Consider the following 10326-nt stretch of genomic DNA (forward strand, 5'->3'; position numbering starts at 1 on the left):
TTCGAGGGCTTTTATTGTTGTTGTTGTTGTTGTTGTTAGATTTCTTTTTGCTCTTCTCTCTCTTATATATATGTATATATGTATGTATGTATGTGTATGTGTATAAATATATATATGACTAAAGTACACACATATATATACATAAACTTTACTCATCCCACTGGAAGTAATTATAACCCACTATAGTTTTATTTGTGTCTCTCTGATCACTAGTGATGCTGGCCATCTTTTCTCTTGTTTGGTGACCATTTGAGTGTCCTGTTTAGTGAAATGTCTATTTAAAACGATAAAATGTATCTAAAGTGGTCCAGAGACTAATGTAAACTATAGACATTTTAATGAATTTTGAGCTCGCCCTTAGTTCTTATTTCATGGTCCAACTAAATATTTTCCATCATGAAAAGATCACTGAAGATATGGGTGCTATAGCAAGGTGTGGTGCAAAAAATTAGATGGTGCTCTAATACCAGAAAAAATAATGTCTGAAGTCTCAACAGCTTGCCTTAAATAAGCACCCACCTAAGTGAGGTGTCAGCTAAGCCCACATGAAGAAACCCAACACCAAGGATGGTAAAGAATAAAATCCAAGACCAGAAGAGCTAACTGTAATAGTTTACATTCTGAGCATCTAGTTTACAGAAGGCTCTGGCTAACCATGAAAACCCAAAATTCATTTGCAGGAAACCCATGTGCATTAAGTCTCCAGTGAATTCTCTCTGACTTTCACCAGGAATGTGAATATCCTTGTTATGAGATGGAGAGCATTGGAAAGGGGATTTAACACAAATTGTTAGGTTAAATTTAATGTGTTTTATTTAACACGTTATCATTTGTTCTCCCTTTTTACCCATTTTAAATTTGTTCTAGTTTTTAACTATTTTCTGCTTTCTGTTCAATTGATATTTTTCTGTTTTATTTTGTTATGGTTATTTTTGTTTTTGTTTTTTCTGTATTGTTCTTTATAGGAAATCCAAGATCAGTAAATTTATAAAAACAATAACTGGATAGAGGAAATGAAGAGCTAATAACAATGAGTACAAAAATGAAGAAATATTTATAAACTTGATTGTGGTGATCGTTGTACAATAAGTTTAATATATTTAAATCATTAAATTGTATAATATGTGAATTATATGTCAATAAAACTGTTAGCATTATTATCTTTTTAATATTAAAGAACAACGATGTCATTTTGAGGAGATGAGTCTGCTTGAATCAAGTCCTGGCATTTTCAATAGCCCTGTATGCATTTGTAATTTGGTCGATGATAAGGAAGACCAAAGCACCAATGCATTTAAATTTTGGTGTTGGTGAAGAATAGTGTGCAAGGTATGTTTATTGTGCCAACATGGCCAACTTACTTCAAGTCTTGAGGGCTGCCAGGTAGTTCTCTGTTGAGCAATTCTGGCTATCTGGCCACAGGCAGCAAACAGCAAGGCAGGTGGCCAACAGTCAGCCAGATGACAGGGTCTGACAGTTCCCAGCTCAAGTGATGTATGCTCCAGTAGTGTGGCTTATCAGGTCTTGAAGGAACCTCAAACTACAGCAACACAGTATATGGGTTAGGTGTCCCACAAATAGTATAGCTTGCAAGTTGAGGCAGAGAACAAGCTAAGGCAGCTACACACTGGTCTGATCATCAAAGAGCAAGAGGCAAGAAAGGCAAGGCTCGCCAAGTCATTTATTCTCCATCCTTCAATTAATCCCACATGTGTTCATTGGCCATGTTGGTACAATAAACCTACCTATCATAAATAGTCAGTGTGCCACGGTCTTCAAGAACCGACAAATCTATCACATACATATCGACAAAAAAATCAACCAACAAGAATACCACACACATATATCAGACATTTTTAATTATATGAAAGATTAACTAAATATGCATTATTGATTTTATTAGCTACTATTAGGTGAGCCCCCAACCAAAAGCAAACTCACTGCCATCAAGTTGGTGATCCTATAGGATAGGGTAGAACTGCTCATGTGAGTTTCCAAAAGTATAATTCTTTACACGAGTAGAAAGCCCTATCTTTCTCCTGTGGAGCAACTGGTAGTTTTGAACTGCTGACTTTGTGGTTACCAGCCCAACACACAACCACTAAGCCACCAGAGTTCCTTAAACAAGCCCAGTTCATGACAAATCCATGGACAATAGAGTAGAGCCATGGTAATCCATAGGGTTTCATTGTCTGGTTCTTAGAAGTAAATGTCCAGGCCTTTCTTCCTGCTCTTCCTTTTCTGCAAGTGCTACTCAAACTGGTGGGCATCCCCGTAACCAGTAAACCTCCACTGACAGATGGGTGGTGGCAGCACATAAAGTGCATTGGCCAGGAATTAAACCTAGACTTCCTGCCTAGAAGACAAAAATTCTACCATGGAACCGCCATTGCCTTTAAAGTATGCAATAACTCTACGGTATTCTACATTTTTAAAAGTATTTCATTTTACTTGAATCCACAATCAATGCTTATGGAGGCAGCAGTCAATTAATCAAATGACACATTGCATTGGGTAAATCTGCTGCACGAGACCTCTGTAGTAACCTTCGAATACTCCACCTCGTGTATAACCCCAGCCATGGTACTTCAATTGCTTCATGTGCATATAAAAGTTGGACATTGAATGCAGAAGACTGAGGAAGAATTGATGCATTTGAATCATGGTGCTGCAGAAGAATATTCTCAGGACCATTGGCTGCCAGAAGAACAAATAAATCTGTCTTCAAAAAGGTGTAGACAGATATATTCCTTAGAAGTAAGGATGGCAAGACTTCATCTCACGTCCTTGGAACACGTTATCAAGAGAGGCCAGTGCCTGGAAAGACGGAATGCCTGGTAACGTAGAGGGACAGCGAAAATGAAGGCCCTCAACGAGGTGGCTGGACACGGTGGCTCAGACAAAGCAGTGTGCGGAGAGCACAGGCCTGGGCAGTGCTTTGTCTTGCTGTACAAAGAAAGGGTCATTATCAGCCAGAAGCAACCTGAGAGCACCTAACGAGAACTAACAACTCACGTTTAAGAAAATCTTTAAAAAGAGAGACAGAGTAGAAACTGTGTCACATAAGCAGCACTAGCGGTGTAAATGCTTCAAAGCTTAGCAGCCGACTTCAAAGTTGGTAGTTTGAACCCATTTGGCTGCTCGTGTGAGAAAGACTTAGAATATGATTCTCGAAAGATTACAGAGGGAAAAAAAACCCTAGGGGACATTTTCTTGCTCTGTCACGTGCAGTAATGAATCAACAGCACCCCAAAGCAAGGAGATCTTTTTTTTTAACAATGTAATGGGGCTCATACAATTCTTATCACAGTTCATACATATACATACATCAATTGTATAAAGCACATCTGTACAGTCTTTGCCCTAATCATTTTTTTCTCCTCTTTTCTTTTTTTACATTTTATTAGGGACTCATACAACTCTTATCACAATCCATACATATATATACATCAATTGTATAAAGCACATCCATACATTCCCTGCCCCAATCATTCTCAAGGCATTTGCTCTCCACTTAAGCCCCTTGCATCAGGTCCTCTTTTTTTCCCCCTCCCTCCCCTTTCCCCCCTCCCTCATGTGCCCTTGGTAATTTATACATCATTATTTTGTCATATCTTGCCCTATCCGGAGTCTCCCTTCCCCCTTCTCTGCTGTCCCTCTCCCAGGGAAGAGGTCACATGTGGATCCTTGTAATCAGTTCCCCCTTTCCAACCCACTCACCCTCTACTCTCCCAGCATCGTCCCTCACACCCTTGGTCCTGAAGGTATCATCCACCCTGGATTCCCTGTACCTCCAGCCCTCATATGTACCAGTGTCTTTTCCAGGCCTGTCTTTTCCAGGCCTCTGTCTTTTCCAGGCCTGCAAGGTAGAATTCGGATCATGGTAGTTGGGGGGAGGAAGCATCCAGGATCTGGGGGAAAGCTGTGTTCTTCATCGGTACAACCTCATACCCTAATTAACCCATCTCCTCTCCTAAACCCCTCTATGAGGGGATTTCCATTGGCCGACACTTGGGCCTTGGGTCTCCACTCTGCACTTCCCCCTTCATTTAATATTGTATATATATACATATATACACATACATATACACATATATACACATACATACACACACTTATATCTTTTTTTTTTTGCATGATGCCTTATACCTGGTACCTTGGCACCTCGTGATCGCACTGGCCGGTGTGCTTCTTCCATGTGGGCTTTTTTGCTTCTGACCTAGATGGCCGCTTGTTCACCTTCAAGCCTTTAAGACCCCAGACACTATCTCTTTTGATAGCCGGGCACCTTCAGCTTTCTTCACCACATTTGCTTATGCACCCATTTGTCTTCAGCGATCCTATCATGGAGGTGTGCAGTCAATGATATGATTTTTTGTTCTCTGATGCCTGGTAACTGATCCCTTCGGGACCACTCGATCACACAGGCTGGTGTGTTCTTCCATGTGGACTTTGTTGCTTCTGAGCTAGATGGTCGCTTGTTTATCTTCAAGCCTTTAAGACCCCAGTCACTATCTCTTTTGATAGCCGGGCACCATCAGCTTTCTTCACCACATGTACTTGTTCACCCACTTTGGCTCCAGCCGTTGTGTCGGGAGAGTGAGCATCATAGAGTTCCAATTTAATAAAAGAAGGTATTCATGCATTGAGGGAGTGTTTGAGTAGAGGCCCAAGGTCCTTCCGCCACCTTAATACTTGATCTATAAATATAGACACATAGATCTATTTCCCCATCCTCCTATATATATTTGCATGTACGTGTCTTTGTCTAGACCTCCATGAATGTCCTTTGACTCCTAGCTCTTTCCTCCATCTCCCTTGAATTTCCTCCTGCCCCACTACCATGCTTCGTCGCCACCTGGGCTAGAGTATACCTCTTCTCTAAGCAACCTTACCCTTGATCATTTCCCACCAGGCCTGCCACTCCCCATTCTCTACCATTTGGGGTCCCATGTTTTTCCCTTGTCCCTGGGTTTGTTAACACCACTTCCTTACCCCCCCTATACCCTCCCACCCCAAGTCCCCCCGGAACTGTCGGTCCCGTTGTTTTTCCTCCAGATAGTTCATCCAGCCTGTCCTATTCAGACAGACCTGTGGAGACACTAACATGCACGAAAACATGACAGAGGAAAACAAAGCAACAGTGTACAACCAGACAACAAAACAACAAAAACGAACCACTGACAAAGAACAAAACAAAACACTTCACAAAAGAAAGGCTTGTAGTTCGTTCAAGGATGGTTTGCTGGCCCTTAGGAGCGTTTTCCAGTCCAGTCTGTTGGGGCACCACGCCCTGGCCCCAAAGTCCACTTTCAGCATTCCCTGGGGACCTTGCTGCTCGACACAGTGTGGGAATTGCACCTGACGTGATCCCACCACACCGAGGCAAGTCACTGGGGAAGCGCAGCAAGGAGTTCTTTCTTATGAATGTTGTTCTCTTCTGCCCCCTTACTAATAGGGCCGCATAACTCCCTGCCAATGTGACCACGTAACTCCACATTACAGGGACATTTCTTCATTAAAACAACAAACCTATTGTCTCCAAGTAACTTCCGACTTCTCCAGAAAGGGGCCATAAGATCTGCGTTCATTGTAGCATTTGCCACGGAGACTTCATCAGAGCCCACATGGACGTTACTGATCACAATGCCTTACCACGTGCTGAAAATGGTATAAGGAATGGTACTAATGATTCTCCTACAAACCTGAAAACCTAAAGGTCAGGCGTATTTTATTTTCTCCAGCCTGGCCTACTGAATATAAATCACAGATATATTTCCTGCCTGCAATGTAATTACCCTCTGGAGGCCACAGGGGATAGTGGGAGGGTGTCACTTAGCAGCCTTCAGGGGACTGGAATCACTGCCATTTTCAGTTCAGTCACTTCCTCTTTCTTGGCACATGCCCCCCCCCCCAACAAAAGGTCACAGTTTATCATTAGAAAATTGAATGAGAAATGATAACTGAGACATTTTATGATAAAAGTGAGTGAAATTGAAAACAAATAAAATATTGACATTTACAGCATTCCCTTTTAAAACAGAAGGCAGGGTGGAGTGTCGTTAGCATGCTCCCCGTTCCTGAGTTTTCAGCCATTTACATAATCTCCTGGTTGGACAGGGCATTAAATGTCAACCTATCCAACTACATGCCTCTAAAGTTTCCTTCATTTTGTACGTTTGGTCTGGTCTTAATTTTAATAAATTACTTTTTCAGTTAATGAAGAGCTCAAGTCCTTGAAATTTATATTGAATCTTCAATTATGCATTTCCTAGTATCACCTTTATTATATTTGAATCCTATAGAGCAGTATTTTAAAAACTTCAATTCAGCATTTTCCACCTTTAAGTCAATCAACTCCTTTATCTGTAAGTTATTAGTTTGTGCTTCATTTTAAATCTCTGTGATAGAATATTGTGAGATGCAGCAAATACAAACTTAACAGCAAATTAATATTATGTACTTACATAGATAATATATTTAGCATGCTTCCAGGAATAAGTGTTTCATTGCACTTACAAAAAGAATATTTAAATAACATCTATATAGAGTATGAATGACATTCTGGTACCCAATACTGACTATTCTTTTTTTGTAATATTTATGATCACAGATTAAATTCATATAAACAAAATCACCCTATATGCTCACTCCTGGCATATTGGATCAGTCATCTCTTCTCTTTGTGATTTTCCATTTCAGTCCTAGTATAAATAATAGGATGATCAAATACAAACATTCCTCAACATTGTTAGCTTCCAAAGTCCTTACATCCCACCTCCTTGCAGGCACACTTTAAAAGATGTCCTCAGAGAAGATCCTGTAAGACACAGCCTGTTGTAGGCTTGTGGCTTTCCATTTTGCCCAGTTCAGGGAGTTCTTCTGTTCCTGGGCCCCTATAACGCATCCCTCCTCTGCCCAGGGTCACTCTCTCCTCCGGGCCTGCACCTCCACGTCCTGTGCTGTTTGGGAGGACCCTCTCCTTCCTGGAACTCCTGCCCCTCCATCCCAAACCGCCTGTCCCCTCTGCACCCATGCAGTCGATTTACTTCCCGCACTTTTAGGTACCCTTCCCCTCAGGGCCCTGGTCCCAATGGGCTGCATCCTCCCTACCAGTTTGAGTCTCTCTGAAAGCAGGGTTTGCTCAAAGGACAAAACCTGCTCTCCCCAAACCATGTCCCCTTGTCCCTGGAACTTTCTCCCTTCTACTCACCCTCTAGGAGCCCTCCCTGAATGCAGGCCTCTCTCCTAGCTCTGCAGCACCCTGCCTGGTCTTCCCTGATCCTACTTCCACACCTTGACATGATCCTCCCCAAATCCTGCGCCATGAGGTTGGTTTCCTCTTTTGCCTGGTGCTGCTTGGGGGTCCTGGCTCTTCCTCCCCACACAGCGTGTCCATGTTATCCAGCATGTCCAATCCACTCTATCTGGCAGACCCCATGCTCTCCGCAGGCTGCGTTTGTGGCTCCAGCCACCATGCTATGGCACCTCCCAGGCAATCCCACCCTCCTCTTGCATTGTGGGACCCACCCATCCTGCTCCTCCACACTGAGCGTTCCGCCCAAAGAGCTGTGGTTGTCCAGCTGACTGTGTCTGGTGTGCTTGCTGCTCTGACAGCACAGGGCAGAGCCACCTCTCCTCCTGCATGTCCACCCAGCCTTCCCAGCACACTCACTTGCCTCCCTGAGTCCATACCATCCTGCCCTTCTAGATGCTGCTGTTTTAGGCATAATCCATCATCTCCCTCTTTCTGCCTGGTCCCTTAGGAAGGGGTTTGTATGCTCTCTAGTGCTGCCTGATTGTCAACATTTTACAATTGTTATAAATGTGAAGTGTTGGACAAAGTGATAATCACTAAATGAGGCATAAGTAAAGTGTGTTGAGTGATTTTAAATACAACGTTCCCCACCAGGATGTGAGATAGCAATAATTCTAGCATTAGGTAGCTTGCCCTACTCTTAATACTCACCCTAATAGGTTCGGGCCTCATAAATGCAAACATTTACGTCTATGCTATAACACATCGACAGTATTCTCAGAAGCTGAACGTTTCTACGATATCTCTCTCATTGCTTTGAGCAATATTTATCTTGATTCTAACCAGTTCCAGAAGTTGTGCTAGTCATTTTACATAGTGCCTGACGTTCAAGAACTTCTCAAGTGGAGGAAAACTGACACACAGGATAAGAAAGCCACTCGGGTATCCACGGGGGAACCGGGAGTATAAAATACAGCCAGAGGGAGTGAGAATGTCCACTTCACTCTGCTGTCTTAAAAACCGAGCTCAAGTCAGCAAGAAGTAACAAACAGATTGCGTTCACATTTACAAAATCATTATGGAACATTTTTACATCCGAAAATAATTTTAGATATTAACTTGTTAGTTGAATAACTAACAGCCTCCATTAAAGATGAGCAATTCATTATATTTTTCAGTTATTTCTTTATCAACACACACACACACACACATGCACACTCCTATAGAACCAAACTCACTGCCATCGAGTTGATTCTGACCTAGAGAAATCTTATATAGTATTTCCACAGCTGTAAATGTTTGAGAGAACAGATAGTTCCATCTGTCATCAGTGTCCCAAGGAATGGCTTGTGGTCCGGAACTGTCAAGTTTGTGGCTTGCTGTTCAACAGTTACTCAGCAGTGCCACCAAGAACATACTATATATGTTCTATATGTAATAAGAAGCAAATATTATGCTGATTTTTTTACACAGAAGGTCATGGAGACCTAGATATAGGAAGTAATTTATCAAAAGGGCACAAAAAATTTTGGATGGGTATGAATTGCTATCAATTCAAATCATTAAATCAAATATTTGTGTGGGGACTTTTATAAGTGTCTCTCACCCATGTGTTTACACTAAAGTCAATAATATTGCTTCCAAACTTAAAAAAAAAAACTGCAGAGTGGAGAGTTTGGAACCTAGGCACTAAAGCTCTCTAACTTCGCTCATCTCAGAAATGGGGCAGTGGCACAATACAACCTAGAATCCTGGGCTTATAGCGCCCGTTCTCATTGCAACATGACTGTTCTCAGCAGTTACTGGTTGCCACTACCATGCCAGTTCACAGTACTGTGTGTTCACATATTTCTTGCTTAAATGTGGTAAAGATTTTAGAACCTATTAAAGATAAAAATAATCAAGATTAAATATCCCATTTCCTAAAGATTTATAATTCCTAACATTTCCTTAAGATTAATAATTCCTAACATCCTCTCCTCATAATTTAGATATATTTTTTAAATTTCAAAATTCAAATAAATCTGCCTGAGTTATGAGTAAGCATTTAGAAGAATATTACCAAAATAATATCCCACAATGAAAAAGCACTCTGAGCACATTTGTAGTCATGGAGCTTAAAAGCACTAAAACCACAGTATTTATAATATTTCAAACTTGAAATCATAAAAATCCACACTCAGAAGAGAGTAAAAGCAACCCAAATGTGGAGAGAAGTGTTTAAATATAAATCAGGTGAAATTTTTAAATTATAGGTCTAGAAAGTCACCAGAGAAAAAAATGTTCCTCTCCTTTTGTCACATGGCCATGTGAAGACAGTTATTTCCATCAGACACTAATTTGATATACCATTTCTTACTAAAAAATTTAAATCACTCTCCCTTGTATTTTTATTTTCTATACCAGTTGCCATTCGGCCAATTCTGTGTTATCATGGCCCCATGTGCATCAGCATAAAACATTGATACATAAGATTTCCAATGTCTAGTGTTTCTTCAGTATATCATCACCAGGAAATCTACAGAGGTACCTCAAAGTAACTTGAACCTCTAACTTCTTTGGTTAGAAGTCAAGTACATTAACCACTTATACAGCCAACAGACTCCATTTCTTCACTAAGTACACTTTTAGTATATAAAATCATATAAGCACAGGCTCTCTTATGGTTCAAGAAAATACAAAGTATTTGGAGAGGCATGACATGCTTAAATGAGATAGTTATTGTCAAAAAGTGGTGAGTACTAAAATTTGAAAGGCATGTTCTAGTACTTGATAGATGTAGTACAGATTATGAGGCAGATTCATCAACAACCTGCAATTTGCCTTAATTATAGAAATTGAAGAGGACTTGTAACACTTACTATTAAAGATTAAAAAACTAAAACCTTCAATATGCTTTATAGTTCAACCTAAAGAAAACAAAAATCCTTCACAACTGGGCCAACAAACAACATCACGGGAAAGGAAAAGAGATTAAAGTTGTCAAGGATTTCATTTTACTTGGATCCACAATCAATGTTCATGAGACAGCTATCAATCAATAAAATGATGCATTGCACTGAACAAAG

The sequence above is a fragment of the Tenrec ecaudatus genome, chromosome 15 (genome assembly GCF_050624435.1).
Source record: "Tenrec ecaudatus isolate mTenEca1 chromosome 15, mTenEca1.hap1, whole genome shotgun sequence".
Taxonomy (NCBI): domain Eukaryota; kingdom Metazoa; phylum Chordata; class Mammalia; order Afrosoricida; family Tenrecidae; genus Tenrec; species Tenrec ecaudatus.